The sequence below is a fragment of the Pan troglodytes genome, chromosome 10, assembly GCF_028858775.2.
Source record: "Pan troglodytes isolate AG18354 chromosome 10, NHGRI_mPanTro3-v2.0_pri, whole genome shotgun sequence".
Lineage (NCBI taxonomy): Eukaryota > Metazoa > Chordata > Mammalia > Primates > Hominidae > Pan > Pan troglodytes.
In genome coordinates this window covers 12,184,817-12,202,728 of record NC_072408.2, presented here as the reverse complement: position 1 = coordinate 12,202,728, position 17,912 = coordinate 12,184,817, and the positions used below count along the sequence as shown (strand labels likewise).

At 47.7% G+C, this 17,912-nt stretch overlaps 1 long non-coding RNA gene across 1 annotated transcript; it reads right to left on the bottom strand.

Moving 5' to 3' along the window:
* Nucleotides 1–653: 653 nt before the first annotated feature.
* LOC747416 (uncharacterized) lies at nt 654–17,043 on the bottom strand. Its single transcript, XR_170172.6, has 6 exons — nt 9,679–17,043; nt 8,846–9,023; nt 6,948–7,028; nt 6,022–6,225; nt 4,812–4,925; nt 654–3,610 (listed from the first exon to the last, which is right to left on the bottom strand). It is a non-coding gene; the product is annotated as an uncharacterized LOC747416 (long non-coding RNA).
* Between the last annotated feature and the right edge of the window lie 869 nt (nt 17,044–17,912).

The following is a 17,912-nucleotide window of genomic DNA, read 5'->3' as shown; positions in this document are numbered from 1 at the left end:
TGTTCTGGGAGTTCATGTCAAGCCCAAGAATGAGGTTGCCACAGGAAGACTTGATTCAGGGAGATTAGCAACCTGCCCCATTTTCACTCGTTTTTTTTTTTTTTTTTTTTTTTTTTGCTTTTTGGCACAAAATCCTTTCACCCCCACCCTCTGACCAGACTGGCTTTTTTACTTTCCCTAGAGCAGTGGATGTGGCTAAAGGCTTTACTTTGTAAGCATTTACATGGTCCTTACAATGAAAATCAAGTCTGGTCTTTGTGTCTGGACCCCCAAGACCCAGCTCAGTGCCTAGAAGGCAGCAAACCCCCAATATTTGTGTGTTGAATGCATGAGAGGTCAACAGTGGGGTCAAGTATGCAGGTCAATAATGAAGACCTGATTAGCAGATCAAATAAATACTTCAATAATCATCAGAAAAAAAAATAACAATCCTGGATTCATCACATTATAATATTAAATTTTTATGAGTAAAAATAGGCATTGCAGAAAACAGGAAAATACAAAACAATAAAAAACATCCATAATTTCACCATCTAGTGAACATTTCCGTGTTTATGTTTTATATATAATTCTTTTCAAAATAGAGATTTTCCTACTTTTTTATTTAACATTGCATTGCTAAATTATTAAATATTTTTCAAGAAGGGTTTGTAATGACTGTGTTATTATTCTACCAAAGTATATTTATTAGAGCCAAATGCACCTCCTATCCTGATTCTATACATGAAAAATGCACTAAAAAAAAATGATGTGAACTGCCCAGCATCCCTCCCACAGCCAGGAAGAGGACAAAGGTAGATTCTGAGCTCAGATGTTCTGAGAATCCAGAACTGCCTCCCTCGCGAATGTGTCTCTAGCTTTATAATGGCTGTTATGCATGGCTGGTTTAAGTCACTCTTCCCTAATTTTATTCAGACACCTTTGTATGCCTTACCCCCACTAAAATACAAGATTCCTGAAACCAGGGTCTTTTATTTCTCAGTGTTCTATTCCCTCCTCTTCCCACCACATATCCCTGTCCAGCGTCTAACAGAACAGCTGAAGCTTTCACACTGGGCGACCTTAAATCCTATTTGGGAGGGTTTGAATTTCAAAAGCCCCATTAAAGCTCTCCATTTCCTTTGTAACAAACATTTTGCCCAAAGAGTACTCAGGGACCCAGGACAAAAAGCAAGCACTTGCTTCTTTAGAAAGATGTTCCTCCATGTATATGGAGAATTGCAAGAAAAAGAGAAAGGGAGGGTAGGAAAGGAGGAAATCAAATCATCTTTTCTTCTGATTCCTGGCTCCAAGAGGACTGGTCAGGCTGCAGCAGCTCTTGGGGACATGTGGTCAGCTGAGTGGACAGTGGAGTATGTATGGGGGTGGGTGGGGAGGAGAGGTCTCCACAGAATTTTTAGCAGGAAGAGGACAATGAAGGCCACTGGGAGGTGGTTTTTATCTCTCAATTAGATGTACTCTGATTTATGAGGTGACAGCCAGGAGCCCAAACTGTCAGTTGTTGGAAGCTCATGGGAGACAGGGGGTGGGGGCCTGCCCCCTACTTCTGTCTCTGGAACATTCCCTCCCAGTACTCTGAGCCTCCTTTTCTCTGAGCAGTAGCCCAGCCCTGCTATGTTATATACTTAAATGTCTACCACCACCCCTCCTTGTCATTATCTTAAACAGTTCATAGAGATGAACGTCTACAATATTAGTTAAGAATTTTGGTATTTTTGCTAAATATAAACCACTTTGGTTTATCATATTCACACAATCAACCTACACTGATGAACAATACCTACAAAGCACTCCTACATCAGAGCTGGAGTTGTTACATAGTAGTACAGGATAGAAAAATGAAGGGCCTTCAGTCCATTGAGAATTTCCCCCAAACTCTCTCTGGGACACTGCCTCACAAAGGCTCTCCCCAGCAAAAGTCTCATTCCATTCAGACGTGACCTGGAACATATCATTTCCCTTTGCGCTGCTTTATCAGGCAGAGGCAGCCACAAAGAACTGGGCAAATATTAATGCTAAACTGTGAAGTGACTAATTTTTCCCTTCCCTTGGCTGCTAAGCAAATGAACAAACCTTACTCCTGTGTTTAAAAAAATATAAAAGTTTGCCTTAAAATAAGCACCTCACCACCCCCCACCGCCCGCCCAAAGGCACTCAACCAGTGCATGGAAAAGGTGTGGAATGTGCTCACATCCTGCGTAATTTAGAGGGAATTTTCTCTGAGTATTCTGTCCACAGGATGTAGCCTTGCCTGGCCTTGGGTTGATTAACTAAAAGGCCAGATGGAGACACAGTCCCCAAATAGCACTGCATAACCTTCAGCAATTCTTTAATTTTCTTGACTATTGAGGCATGGCAAAATAAGAACTTACCTAGGGATGAAAAACAGCCGAAGAGCAATTATAAAGGAGAAAAATCATCATACTGGAGACATAGAGACAGCTCCCAGGCAAACTGCTTTCAAGAAACCCATCCTATTCTGGGTTTGAACAGCTCAGCCAATATTTGCTTTTGCCATAGTATCTCAGTCATATATTCCCCTTTGCTGGTCCTCAGTTTCCCTCTCTGTGAAGAAGATGGGTGTGCCCCATTTCTCCTTTTTTCCCATTTATTTTTGGAAGCTCTTAGTGGAACATGTATTCGGAGATTTCTCAGTGGGCTTCCATGTCTCCCATCAGGACAGGAGAATTATTGATCCCAGTGGCTTTTATTTGCCAATGTGGCACTTTCAGAGACTTACAGAAGAGGCAGGCAAACAACACAAATGGAGAGAAATCCAAATGGAAACATGCATGTATATTTGAAAACAAGTATTCAGACATGTGCACATGGCCCTCTCCCACTCCCCATGCACATACACAGAATCACACAACTGTATGAATACACATGCAGGCAGTTGTGAGTAGACAAAAATATATGCAGGGCTAACTATTTACACAGCTACACCTGAAATCAAACAGACCCACACCGACTCTTGAATATTCTCCGTCACAATTTCCCACTATAGGGTTAGAGATCAAGCCAACCTTGACCTCTTTCCTACTCCCAGCCCTCTTCTTCACCAAGGTTATGACAGCAGTCATGGGATCCAAGGATCCAAACACACACGTTTATTGAGATGTTTATTGAAATTCCAGGTGTGGGGAGCATCAAGAATAAGAGAGTCCCTCCCGTGAGGGGCTTAGGTCTAGTAGAGGAAGGAGATGCACACAAAGCTACAAAGTCACATGAGAAGTGCTCTAACTGAAGTGAGCACAGGAAGTTGGACCTATTTGTTTGATCCTGAGATCTGGACAGAAGGCAATCCTCCTCCTTCCTTCAGAGGATACAGTGGAGACCCAGAGCAATCTGCTCAGCACCAGTAAGCTGGAAGCCACGCTGCCTTCCACCCAATTCTCTGTGGGGATGCTGTGATGGTTTCAGTCCCTGGGTCCTGCTCCTAGTTCAGCCTCTCTTGCTTGCTTCTCAGATGTGTCTGGTGGTAGAAGTTGAGGAAGAGAACCAGGAGGCTGAGGGCTTACAGGAGCACAGATGTGTTGAACCCAACAGGGAAGGGGCACTCAGTGAGGAGACTGTAGGAAGAGGGGGCAGCAGTGGCCACAAACTGACCCTGGGCAAAAGAAAGCATGAGAAGAAAGAGAAGGGAGAGCAGTCAGTTTTTTCCACCCCATGATCCCAAGAATCTTCTTGACCCTTCTCCTGGTCCTGGTTTCCCCAATTCCCCCATCCAGCCATGTCATGGTGGCCCTGATGATAAACTCAGTCTATCCAGAGCCCCGTATGGGACACTTTAGGCTGTCATCACCATCTGGGGGGCAGTGGTTCTCCCAAAACTGCAAGACATCCAGGCACCTGGAGGGTGCAATCGGTGATCACAGACTCACAGGATATTAATGCTTAGAGGTCATCTGGCTGAGGCCCTCATTTGATAGATAATGACATTGAGACCTGAGCATGGAAGCCATTTGCTCAAAGTCCCACACTGTGCCAGTGAGTTAGGGTTGGTTCCAGGATCTGATGAGATGGCTACTGAGGCCCTTGCAAGTTAGGAAGCTAAGGAAGATCTAAGGATGAGAGGGCTTGTTTATGGGCAGATGCCAAGTCACTGGTATAGAGTGACAAGCCAAGAATAGAACCAAGGGTTCAGCCAAGGCCCCTGGAGCCAATGAGATCTCCTTACCAGCTGTAGGGTGGTAAGATATCATTTCCACCAGAAGCAGGGCCACATAGAAGGCCACAACCTGGCCAGTCCATAATACAGATACATGAAGACATGGACCAAAGAATTAAGCATCCCTATGAAGAAGCCTGCAGAGTGGGGTGTGGGGAGATAAAGGAAAATAAGTGGAGCTGGGCTTAGCTGTGGTGTGGGAGTTCTCTTTGATGTTTCAATCCTCCAAGCTGCAGAGAGCACCTCTGCAATCTCCACAGAGAATCCCTGGAAAGACCTTATCCTGCAGAGGTCCGGCATGAGCCATCTGAGATCGTGATGATGGAGGGCTGGAGTTATGGAGATGCTCAATGAGAATGTTTCTACTACCTTTGTGTTCTCTGGGCTGATGGCTATGAGCATCTCCCAGCAGCCACCTCCCCATCCCAGAGAGGGGCAGCCCGAGAGCTCTGAGGAGCCACAGGGACAAATGGGAGCAGAGGCCTGGTCTCATGACCTCAGGGAAGGGAAAAGTTAGAGACCAGCCATGATATTCCAGGGATGCAGGTCTCCTGAGCTGGGACTCAGCCCAGCAGACCAGCCCAGCAGACCTGCCTTACTAGGGCCTGGAGCAGGGCCGTCCACGGCGCGCATCACTTACCTGGCTGCCTGCTACGTATTTGACTCCAGCCCACCCATCACAGGGCATGGTGCCATGGTGGTAGAGATGCAGGAAGGTGGGCTGCTCCGGCTTCATTCATAAAGTAAAGAACACCTGGAGAGGAGGAAGAGATGGCATCAACTCTGGAGGTCTCCTTTCTCCAGACTTCTCCAGGGGCCTCAACTACCCCTTAGAGTGGGATATGGTAATTCTACCTGTTTTACTGAAGAAGAGAGTAAAACTAAAGGGAAATAACAACAGTCAAACACCGATTTATGACCTACTGTGCGCTTTAATTGAAGCTTTTGAAATTCAAACCCTCGTAGGATCTAAGGTCTCAAAGTGTGAAAGCTTCATGTGGTCTTCTAGATGCTGGGCAGGGCTGTGTGGTGGGAAGAGGAGGGAAGAGAACACTATTCTACTTTATGTGTATAAAATAATCACTTAAATACCACATAATTGTGTGCAGTTTATACTTCTACTACTTCCATTTTTCAGGAAAAAAAAAAAAAAACAGAGGCACAGAAAGGTTAAGTAACTTGCCCAAAGGCACACAGCTAGTAGGTGGCCAAACTGGGATCAGAACAGTCTGGCTTCAGAGACTGGGTTCTTTCCAATGTCCGATCCTTGCCCCCCAGGCCACCGGGTTAAGAATTCAGGTGTTGAACAGTCAGCCCAAGATCCGGACTCCCACACAACACATTCCCACGTGATCTCTGCTCAGACCATTTTGGCAAGAGACTGAGAAGAAAGAGTACCCTCTTTTCATCACCAACCACACCAACATTATGCTCTTGCCCCACCCTGCTTAATCCCACAAGCCCCCTGGCCTCACCAGCAAGGTTCCTTCTCATTAACATGGAATGATGGCTTTTGCTGTTGGATGACCCTTGCTATATCATGTCAGTTTTAAAATTTGTTTAATTTTCCATTTTAATTTTACCTGGAACCTGGATACTAATGGGGCAAATGCCTACTCCTACTTCTGTTGATAGAAAGCAGGGACCAGGGGAGCCGGCAGAGAGGGATGCTACCTCAGTGGCTGAGCATCCTCCCTCAGCCAGGTACTGGACCAAGGCTTTACTCTGAAATTAGTCTCTGGCATGGCTGCCTGGGCAAACCTAGAGAGCATTCTTGCTGGCAGAGTCAGACACCACCCCAGATTTGGCTGACGGATATAATACAGGAGCCCATGGGTCCGGGATCTTACCTGTCAAGCAATTCAACGTCCTTTGGAAAGAGGCACCAGCAGCACACGCTCGCCATCTGCTGGGCAGGAAGGGGAAGTTCCATCAGACTGCAGTCCGGCTGGTGCCACGGCTTGTCCCACCTGGGCTGGGTTCAGCCCCAAATCCTCACTGTTCTACGCACCGCTGATTCCACAATGCCTACCTTCCTGTCTCCAGGAAGATGCCTGTTCGCACAGGAAAGAAGGGGAGAAGCTACTGGAGTGACCACAGAAGGACTCTCCAAATGTGCCCCAGCCCAGAACCTTGGAATCTAATGAGCATGTGGGCATCTTGTTAGTTGAAAAGAAGATGCTTAATCAGTGTGCCTGGGATGGAGCACAGATTCTGCATTTCCAACAAGCTCCCAGATGATGCTGCCGGCCCAAGGATCATACTTTGAGTCACAGGACATGAGCCCATCACCAACATCCAGTGACTCAACATCCATATCAGCTGGTGAGAAGCCTTAGCTACCTGGAGACAGGCTTCAGCTAGAGTCTTTTGTTCTGCTTCCAGTTGAAACAGAGAACAGCTAACAGTGATGAAATCACTACCACCTACCTACCGCTCAGTGTGTGCCGGCCCCTGTGCTAAACACTTTCATATATTATCTATCATATATTATCTGATTCCGTCTTCCTTCAATCATTTCACTTTATAAAATAGGTATTATTATCTCAATTTTATAGATAAGAAAATTGAGTCCCAGAAGAGTTAGGTGTGCCACCCAGAGTCACACAGCAAGTAACTGGCAGAGCTGAGATCCAAATTGATATTATCTGACTCCAAAACTAGCTAGTACCCTGCCTCTCATCAAAAGGCTCAGGTGATACCTCCTTGACCTCCGATTGTTATGAAGTTGTTCCTCCTAACCCTCTCTAGGCTTGCTTCCTGCTCCCTGCCATACCCTCATTCCATGCTTGCTCCATCTGTAGTCCACTGGCTGGCAGAAGTAGCTGCAGTTAGCCAGCAGCGGGGTGGCCATGACCTGAGAGGAAAAGGAAAGAGGAAAAGACCAAGTCATAAAGCCTGCTGCCACCATGGTGAGCCCCGACTGGCTCGGGCTCCTGAACACCAACACCCCAATGCAACCTCTGCTGACACTTGGTCAACAACTGCTAAAAAGAAACTCCATGTGGTGGCGAGATCAGAGGCGGCAACTTGCATACATCTTGCTGGTCTCTAATTTTTTAATGTGGGCAAATACAGGCTACAACCCCACCCAGGGTGCCTACTATGCATGAAAGCCTGAGATGGGTGCTGGAGACACCAAGGTGGTCCATACGCCAGCCCTGCCCTAAGGAGCTCAAAGCCCGGCTGAGGATGTAGAAAAAAATCCTAACCTTACAGGTTGGTGCTAGAGGAAGAGTAGAAAATAGCAGGTGTTCCAGGAGTCGGATCAAAGAATGAGGTGGCTTTGGGCAGACAGAGGGGAGGGAGTGGGAGTTTCATGCCAGGACAAGAGTATGTGGTACCTGGACCTGAGGGGCTAACTAGGAGATTAGCGGGACTGGTGCAGAGGCTCTGACCAAAGGAGAAGCAGGCCACAGAAATGGAGAGACAGAATTGTGAATAAAGGGTCTTGAAGGCTGTTGTAAGGAGCTTGAATTTTATCATTTATTGATTTATTTGACAATAATGTGTTGAAAGGTACAAAGCATTTCTCCATGCTGGGCACTGTTCTGAGCACTGGATCTCATTGATAAAACCAAACAGATACAAATCCCTACCTTGGGGGACGTGGCATTCTGGCCATATATGCAAAAGGACCTACTGAGGTTTCTGAGCAGGAAGCTGACCGTGGGCGTGGAAGAGTTTTCAAGGGATTGGGGTGGCAGGAGAATGCCTGGTTGCCATAATTAAATGACAAATTCTCTAGGGCATGCCTCACGTCTCATGAGTTATTGGCAGCCCTCATGTGCTACCAGACAGTACGCTGAGTCTGTCTTTAAACAGATAAATAAGACAGAGGCCCTGCCTTTGAAGTACTTGCCATTTGGGAGGGGAGAAAGACACATACGAAAGTGGTGACACAGTTGGAGAAAGACACAGTCAGTGGGGGGTCAGTATATCCTTAATAAGGATATACTAAGGTGGGGGAGGTGTCTGCAGGGTTTGTCAATTCCTATGGTGTAAATACTGCAACCATGGTGGAGGGACTTCAAGTTACTTCGCACAAAGTCACTGAACATGAATTTGCGGGGAGACCCACACCTGGTGCTCACCCGCGGGTGGAGTGGCTCCAGGCCACCTCAGAGAGTCCAGGACTGTACCCAGAGCTGGGAATGGCTAAGCAAGGAAACAAATAACCTGGCCATAGAGGAGTCAGGGACCGCTTCCTGTGAGGCGACAACTGACCTGAATCTAAAGGATGTGCAGGAATTTGTCAGGAGATTGGGGGACAAGAGCAATTCTGGCAGAAAATCAGTGATGTGCCCAGGCCTGAGGACTTGCTGAGCATGGCTGTGTGGGCTGGCGAGCAGGCCTGTGCTGGATGAGGGTGGTGTGCAAGGCTGCTGAGAGCATATAGAGGGAGACGAGGCGGAGTGGAAGACAAGGCTAGAGAGGACTCTAGAGGGCTTCATGTGTCCATGAAGGGGGTTCAGCCTCAGCCTCTGCGGGATGGGAAGCATCAGAGGCTCCTAGCAGGCAGTGGCACCATCCTCCCTGTGCTTGGGGTAGATTATTGTCAGTAGGGTGGAGGATGCACTGTAGCTGAGCAATAAGAAAGGAAGAGACGAAGAGGAGTTGAAAGAGGTGGGGCTGTCCAGACCTGCTTCTTCTGTCTCCTCCCTGCTAACTCACCAACAGGCGGAAGAGATGGAGGAGGAGGCTGCAAGCTGTTCAGTCAGGGTGCCTGGTTTGCACTCTGCCTCTGTGCCTTGCCACCTGCTAAGTTACTTAACTCCTCTGTGCCTCAAACAGTGCTATCATGAGGATTAGATGAGCCGATCCTCATAAAGTGCCGACGCCAATTCCTCACCTGTAATCAACATGGAAACATATCTGTGATGATCATTACCACCTGTGAAAAGCTTTTCCTGACATCCTTACCCCTGGACCAGAGACCGGGTTGCTGCCTCATCCTGCCTGCCCCTGGTGCATGATACATCCTCTCTGTTGCCCACTCAACACACACTGCATTGCAACTGCCTGTGTCCACACCTGTCTCCCCTCTAGACTGTGAGCCTCTGGAGGGCAGGGGGGCCTTATCCAACAGGGATTCTGCAGGCCAAACACAGCCTGGCACGAAGAATATATTTGATATACACCTGCTGAATGACTGTTTGCAAGGTCTGAAAGGAATACCAGATTTGGGGATCAGAAAACCAGGCAGAGATGAACAGAGCCCAGGTGGAAACAGGAGACTGGGGATCCACATGAGGTGGGAGGGATAAGGAATTCCACTCTGGCTTGCCACTGACCTGTACTCTCTCATGTGAGGAAATGAAGAGTGAAAGTTTGCAACAAGGATTGAGCAGCCAGCGATGGCACAGAATCCCAGCTCCTGCATGTGACCCCATCAAGAAGGCTTTTCAATTTTCTATGTAGGAATATCATGGTTCTAATTATCCCTTGGTCAGCCCTCCAAAAAAAGATCCTAGAACTCTCCAGGAACCCCAGCCCACCAGCCTTACCTCCCAGAGGCACCCTAGGAGAACCACCAGGCCCAGGTTGTAGGCAGTGAGGGCTGTGCCAGCCCCAGAGGCTCCTTTTGGGACATGAAGCAAGGCCTGAAGCCACCAGGAGAAGACAGAAGACAAGGAGGAGGGTGGCAGGGAGTGGCAATGCACCAGGAGCCAAGAATCCATCCTCAAGCCTAGACAAGCAGAGGAGAAGTGATCACCGGGCCAGCCACACTGCCCATTCACCCCCAGTCCCTCCCCACAAGAACTCCCAAGGTCTTGTTCATCCAGCCCTTGTTCCCAAAAAGCCTGACACAGAGGCTGGCTGAGGAAACAAATGAAAGCTCCCACTGGATGGCATTGTCTCCTGCCTCTGCTTTCTAAGGCCCAGGTGTATTTATTCCAGAGCTTTTCCAGGGCACTGGCCATTGTGAGCACCTATAAGTAGAAGCAAGATTTGGGTCTTGTTCAAACCACCAACTCATCTACTTCCCTTTCCCCTCCTCAGTAACACAGTTGACTGAGAGTCCACAAACCGAAGTTCCTCAGTCTCTCCCATAGGACCCCCAGCTATGGGGTTGCCCCAGCACTCCTGCCTTTAGACACTGGACCACCACCTTCCATGCACTTTGGGGAGCCTCCATTGGCCACAACTTTGTGCCAATCCTCATACCTTTTGCTGCTGTACTTGGGATTTCCCGCTTCTGGCAGGGGCCTCCAGATTGCAGGGTACAAGAGACATGGATGTGGCTACTATGCAGCAAGAGGGGGACAGGGGGCAGAGAGGCACGAACGCTTCCCCCTTCCCTCCTCTCTCGCGCACAGTGCCTCCTCTCCCAAGCATCCCTGGCTCCTCCCACTTGTCACGGGGCTCAGCCACACCCAGTCCCTCCACAGCTTGACTTACACCTCTGGCTTCTCCCAGGCTCCTCTGCGCAGCGAAGAAAGCGGCTCTGGCTGGTCCGGTGTTGCCAGCTGGTGGTGGGTTTGAGCGAAGGGTCCTCTGGGCTCCAGGGTGCAGGACGTGACTCACGGGTGACCCCACCCTCCCAGAAGCGCTCTACTCCTGTGCTCTGATCTGTTGTCGACCCCAGCCCCAGCCCCTACACACAATGCACACACACAGGCACTCACACGTACACGTGCACACATGCACCCACACACAATTATTGAGAACAGGGAGCTGAGGCCGCCGTCCAGGCCCTGGCTGGGCTCCCTGCCATTCTAATGGCTCAAGGGAGAAAGAGAACAAGAGGCGGCAGGGGTGGGAGGAGAGCACTCCGAGGGCAAAGGACAATGGTAGCAGCTCCGGAGAGGGGTGGGGAGAAACTTCAAGATGGGCAGCACCCACATCCTCAGAGTGTCCCCATGGCCTGTGGCCCACACTCTTCCCTCAGAGCAAGGACGAACCTACCAGGGACTTGGACGGGCATGTAGAGAACACGTGCCTCTCCTGCCTCCACCAAGTTAGGCCACTCCTCTTGCCTCAGATTTCAATCTTACTCTTCCGTCCCTCTTTCCCACTGTTAAAGAGTAAGCGTTTATCTTTCTTAACCTGCTAAGTCCGCACCCCTCCTCTAGCTCCCCCTCAACAATAGGCCAAGGAGTATGGGGGATTGGGAATCCCAGATCCAGGCAGCCCTCTTCCCCCCACCTGCCTCTATCCACCTGTGCCTGATAGGAGGCAATTACAATGGCCATTCGTTCAAATAACCTTTCTTAGGCCCATCCTTTCCCTCTTTATGAGATACAGGAAAAGAACCAACTTTAGAAGCCAGATCCCTGAAGGAAGGGGCCTGGCAGCCCACACTCTGGGTCTTACTCCACAGTGATTCAAGGGCAGGTCCTAGAACCAGCCTCTTTAGAATAGAGTGCCTCAGTTTCTCCTTCTGGCAAGATGGCACACTGTGGTGTTGTCTGTGTCAGCCCCGGATTGCTGATGCTCACAGACAAGAGGGTTAAGAGATTTGAAGAACTAGGGGAGGTAAAGGTAGGTTTAGAAGCATGGTGGGCCACACACAATGGTTACATGCGTGTACATTTGCACATGCTGCCAAAGGCCCTCGCTCTGCCCTGCCCTTGACTCTACTGGGAAAGATTCCCAGCTGGTTTCAGTTAGAAGACAAGCCCTCCTACACTGTCGTATGTCATTTTCCATAGAATCAAGTCAAAATTATTCCACTGGGGCTTCAAGGCTGCCCTTACTCTGGCCAGACCACCCCCCCAATATCCCCTCTGATCTTCTGGCAGAAGCAGAGGTCAATGTGCTGCTTCTGCCCCCTCCATGAACCCTGCCTGCCTGCCCTCTCTGGCATGCACACATCCATGTCTACTTCTCTGGCCTTTCCACACTTCCTTCTCCACTGACTGTTCAAACCCAGCCGTCATCCTTGCTGCCCTGAAGCCCCTCCTCGGCCACAAAGCCTCCCACTCCTTTTTCCCAACTCCCCACAGGACTAGCACTGTCTGCACCCAGAGTGTAGCCTATAAGTTTGGTCTTCCAGAGTAAATGGGAAAGTCCCTGAGGGACACGACCACACACTGCACTTAACAGATTGATGGAAACATCAGGAAAACCCTAGGGTGATGTTTCAGGAAGATGAAAACCATCTAGCTCAAAGCTTTGGCCATCACTCTGCTGGTAACTCTCCCTTGTGTCTTCATAAAACCATCCCCTCATGTAGACAGCACCTTACAACTGATACGGGCAACTCTTGGGAAGTCCCCTATATAGCACCTGAGACTCTGTGGCGCCACGCTCATCCCCCAGAAGCAACTCAGATCAAGAGAATGGGGCTATGAATTCTAGGCCAGTTGCACCACAGCCAAGTGCTCTTTCTCGGAGCTCAGCCACATCACATAGCTGCTGTGAAGGAGGAGGCCACTGACCTCCTGTGACCGCCCCCTATTAAAGGCTGTTTGGGCTTATAGATCATATAGATTAGGGAGAAGTTTGTCTACCAATATCCTGCAGTTGTAAAATAAGATAATGACTGCATGCTACCACAGATTCCTTCTGACCCAAGCAAAACAACAAAAGGACTCCAAACCTCGTTCCTTTCCCTCCTCAACCCACCGCGTTCACAGAACCCTGACTGCAGCTCAGCCACCTGCTCCCACTGCTGGGTGAGCTAAGCCACCATGAGGCCCTGAGATGAGACAGGCTGGCTCACCTGAGGGCAGAGGGCTGGAAATTGTGTGGGCAAAAACTGACATTGCAAGGAGTAGTGTATTTATATACCCACAGCATAATGACGGCTGACATTTATTCCCAGACCATGTGGCAAATGCCATTCTAAACATCGTACCCATGCTAACACATTTTCTCCTCACAATACTCCCATGAGGTAGGTACTATCAGCACCTATTTCTGCAGATGAGAAAACAGGCACAGAGAGGTTAAGTAACTTGCCCAGTATCACACAGTGATAAGTAGCAGGGCCAGGATTCAAACCCAGGCAGTTTGGTTTGGAGCCCAGACACTTAAAAGTGCACTGTACGGTCTCTTCAGTCTCGTAGTGTGTCGTGGTTTGTTTTATTGGGATGAAATGAGCCAAAGAGTGGTCTTGATGAACAAGAAGAGGAAGCCCCAATTTATCCGATTCAAAATAGCAACTTCCCTACTGGCTCCCACAAGAATCCTGTGCAAGTGGCAATGAAAACCAACATTCTTACCTCCCTCCCTTCATTCCTCTATTTCTTCCCTCCCTCCCCCTTTCCTTTCTGATATCCATCCTTTCACCTAGATGGGACAAGGGGTTTTCAGATGCTTGGGATTCAGAGCAAAGGTGCCTCATCAGGCCTCACCACTCTCTGCGTGGGGAAAGAGAGGCCCTAAGAAAATGGTCAGCCCTTCCCCCTCTGAAACAATGACCCACCCGCCCTGTTTTCTCTGTGCTTGTGCAAGATTTTACTGGACTAGAAGAGTATCACTGCTTTTTATAAGTCATTGAACATGACTGGTATAGACAGTGATGATGAAGCTGGATAATTTGGGCCACGATACTTTGGTGTGTACTGGCGGGAGTGCTGGCCTCCCCTGCCATCTTCCGAGAGGGATGTAGCGGTCATAATGGGGTCTTTTCTTTCTCCACTGGAGGGGCGTTATCCAGGGCACTGCCCTCTGCCTCTACAGGTCCTCTATATCAGCACCCAGGGCTATATATTTCTCACTGTCAAAATTAGGAAGGGCCACACCTCTCAGGGCCAAATTAGTAGGCCCTCAAGTCATAAAAGAGAGATTTTCAGGTGCTAATCTCATCTTTAATTTTATTATATTTTTTACATAGTATATTCCTCTGACATAATTTAGTTTATCCTTCTGTTTCACTATTATTGTAAGTAGCCTGGAAATTTTTACTGAGTGGCATGCAGAGGTTGTCAACATGAATAAATCTGTATGTATGAAAGCAGTTTTCAAGCATCTATCTTTTGCTGTGGATTGAATGGCTTATGCAGAGTCACAACCAGTCAAAGGAGTGAAGCCAGGTCAATGCACAGACCACCCACCCTGTTACACAGCCTCTAATACCTGCCTCTGTGCACACTCAGTGCACGCTTGGTTCTGCTCATTTCGCAAGAGTCCCTTAACCACGTGTTAGTCTAGTCTCTTTAAGCTGAAACACATTTCTCAGTCACAGCTCTGGGCAGCTATTTCCCAAACTGAAGAACTTATTCCTGAATGTCATCGTCCAGAAGACAAGATGAAATGTGTATGTGCAAGTGTGTGTGTGTGTGTCTACACATTCTTGTGTGTGTTAACACAATGTCCTTCAAATTACTTTCTCTGTTTATGTCTCTATTTACCTTGATCAGTCCTACTTGCTCCAGTCATGCCCATTGCTGTCTACTTTTCTTGCTCGTGTTCTCCCTTCCCTTGAAAAGCAGCAGGAATGAGCACTAGAGGAAGATTGGGCCTAACAGGAAACGAAGGAGCAGTACTGTACAGCCACTACTGGGGAGCGAGGAGGGAGGGGAGCAAAAACCCAGTATTACCAGCAAAGTAAAGATGTTCTCTTTGGCAGAGGACTTGAGGGAGGGGGAGGAGCTGTGCCATGGTGTGTGATGGGGAGAGGTGTTTTATTAATAGGATACCCCAATATGCTTCAAGGTACCTCATCTGCCGGTCAGCCAAGCTGCTCCCTGGACCCAAGGAAACCTGACATGATGCATGTCCCCACAGTCCTTCGGGCTGTCCGTCCCCTGTGCTAGGGGGAAGCAGCCCCAGGCTTTGCAGGTCAAAACTGGCAAATGAAGAGCTCAGTCCTGGCCTCATTTCTTATTTTGCCCCTAGATGCTCCCAGCTCTTGATGCATCGTGGGGACCATGCAGGGGACAGGCTGCACCCCTGTGGCCACTGGCAGCCTTCTCCTCTCCAATCAAGCTGATAAGAGAGCTAATTGTAAGAATCGCTCACAGGTGCCTTGGCCGGCACTCCTGCCAGCCTCATGGATGCAATAATGGGTCTTTGTGCAGTGTGGGCCATTACTAACAAGGATAACTAAATCATTCATTTCATTAACAACGGGGTTTGGCAGATAATTGTGCAAGAGGCAATTCTCAGCGATGCATGTTCCAGGAAGGAGTGTGGTCGGCTGATTTTCAACAGAGCTGCCAGGAGAAATATGAGAGAAGGTTGAAACCACCACTGGGCCCTCAACCCCAGGATAGCCACTCTTAAAAGCCTGTGGCCTTATGGCTTTATGGTCAGAACTGGAGACAGATGGGAGAGAGAGAGAGAGAGGAGAGAGAGAATGAGAATGAGTCTGCTTCTTGCACAAAGATTCCCTTGGTGACCTTGATTTTCTCTCCAATTTAATAGAATGAGGCTCCAAATTTCATCATCCTCCATCTCTGCCTCACCGTAGATCTGGTCTTTATGGGCCCACCACAGTAATCTTCCTAAAACACTAATTTTTACTATGTTAGGAGATGGAAAAAAAACTCATTGTCTATAGCTTTCAAGTTCAGCTCAGACTAGTACCAAGATCCTTCTGAAAGCATGAACAGATGAAGAGGTAAACAAAAGGTGCTATATGCATACAATGGACTATTACTCAGTTGTAGAAAAGAATGAAGTACTGACATAAGCTACAACATGAATAAACTGTAAGACATTAAAGGAAAGAAGCCACACGCACAAAACAACATATTGCATGACTCTATATGAAATGTCCAGAATAGGAAAATCTGTAGACACAAAAAGATGAGTGGTTGCCAGGGCCCAGAGGGCAGAAGGAAGGGAATTAGCAGTGATTGCCAATGGGTATGAGGTTTTCTTGAGGTGATAAAAAGGTTCTGGAATTAGATAATGATGATAGTCTTATAACTCTGTTAATATACTAAAACCACTGAATCGTACAATTTAAACAGGTGAATTTTACAGTATGTGAATTAAAAAAATCTTTTCTGAACTCAAGGCAGAGGGTCAGGTGGCGCCTGCCAAGTGCTGGACTTGTGGGGACAGAGACAGTTTTCGCTGGCACTAGGCTGTTGGCACGGTCCTGGGAACAGAGCTAAATAGCTTCCACTGAGGTTTGTGTCATGTTCCCTTCAAGGAGTTCTTTCGGCCTGTTCACAAAACCAGTGCATGATGCAAGTTAGGATTACAACAAAAGTGTCTGTTCTTTCTAACATTTCTCCTATTGGCTAGATGATCTAATTAGCTCCAAATTCTGAATGACCCTTCCCTCTATCCCTGTTCTAATTTGCAAAGGAAGGTTCTGAGGCATTCCAGAGTATTGCAGTGTGGAATGGCAGCTTTTCTCCAAGAGCAGGACTGCCAACATGCCCAATGAGATATTTGTTCATTTATGACCAATACTCACTCCCTCATTTCCAAATCCTGTCATCCTACCTGACTAATCACTTGTCCAGAATTAATATTTTTTCAAGCATGAATTCCTATGCTCAACTTTGTAAATTTTACAGTATTGCATAAATGTAATTCGGTATTTCTGAAACGACTACTGTTATTATTCTCATGGTATATTAGATGAAAGAAGAAAGGCATATGCCATTAGGAACTGATGCTTTGAGCTACAAGGAAGAGACATTTACAAAGGAGTAAAACCTGCTTTAGTGACTCCTGTGAGTAATTGTAGATATATTTGCTATATCATTGGTCATCTTTCTCCAGTCATTTCCTGAGTGCCTCTTCGATTCTGCTTCTCCATCTAGAAAATAGGGGAAAACACCCACTGGTCGAATCCTTTTTTGTTTGTTTGTTTTTGTTTTTGTTTTTGTTTTTGTTTTGAGACAGGATTTCCCCGTGTCACCCTGGCTGGAGGTGCAGTGGCGTGATCTCAGCTCACTGCAGTCTTGACCCCCCAGGCCCAGGTGACCCTCCCACCTCAGCCTCCCGAATAACTGAGGCTAATTTTTTTTTTTTTTTTTTTTTGGAAACAGAGTTTTGCCCTGTTGCTCAGGCTGGTCTCAAACTCCTGCATTCAAGCAATGTGCTGGACTCTGTCTCCCAAAGTGCTGGCATTGTAGGTGTGAGCAGCCACTGTGCCTGGCCAATAGAATTCTTAAGGGATCTTATTTCCTTATTTCATTACAGTCTTTTCACAGTCAAGAAATAGTTCTGATTATTATTGTCTTCTCTTCCCTATTTATTTTATTTATTCTTGTTTCAGTTTATTGTTTCCTGAACTGAATTGGGAAGGGAAGGAAAGTCATCAATAAAGCCAATTTCCTGTTTCTGAATATTTCACAAGACCAGTCTAGGAAGGGAAGAAGTTCAATGTCTTGGGGCAAAGTTTAGGCTTATCTGTGGAGTTGAGGGCCCCTGCAGCATCAACTGGTGGGAAGGAAACTGGGGCAGGGATAGGAAAGGAGGATGGGCCAGAGCAATGGGGCTCCTAGACTCTGGCACCAGCTTGGCCTTTCATTACATAACAAGGAAGATCATTTTTCTGGGTCTCAGTGTCTTTACCTGTGAAATGAAGTATCTAGAACAGGGTCCTTCTCTAGGTTCTCTAGGTTACCTGTGAAATGAAGTATCTAGAACAGGGTCCCGCTCTAGGTTCTCTAGGTTGCCTGTGAAATGAAGTATCTAGAACAGGGTCCCGCTCTAGGTTCTCTAGGTTACCCGTGAAATGAAGTATCTAGAACAGGGTCCCGCTCTAGGTTCTCTAGGTTACCTGTGAAATGAAGTATCTAGAACAGGGTCCCACTCTAGGTTCTCTAGGTTACCCGTGAAATGAAGTATCTGGAACAGGGTCCCACTCTAGGTTCTCTAGGTT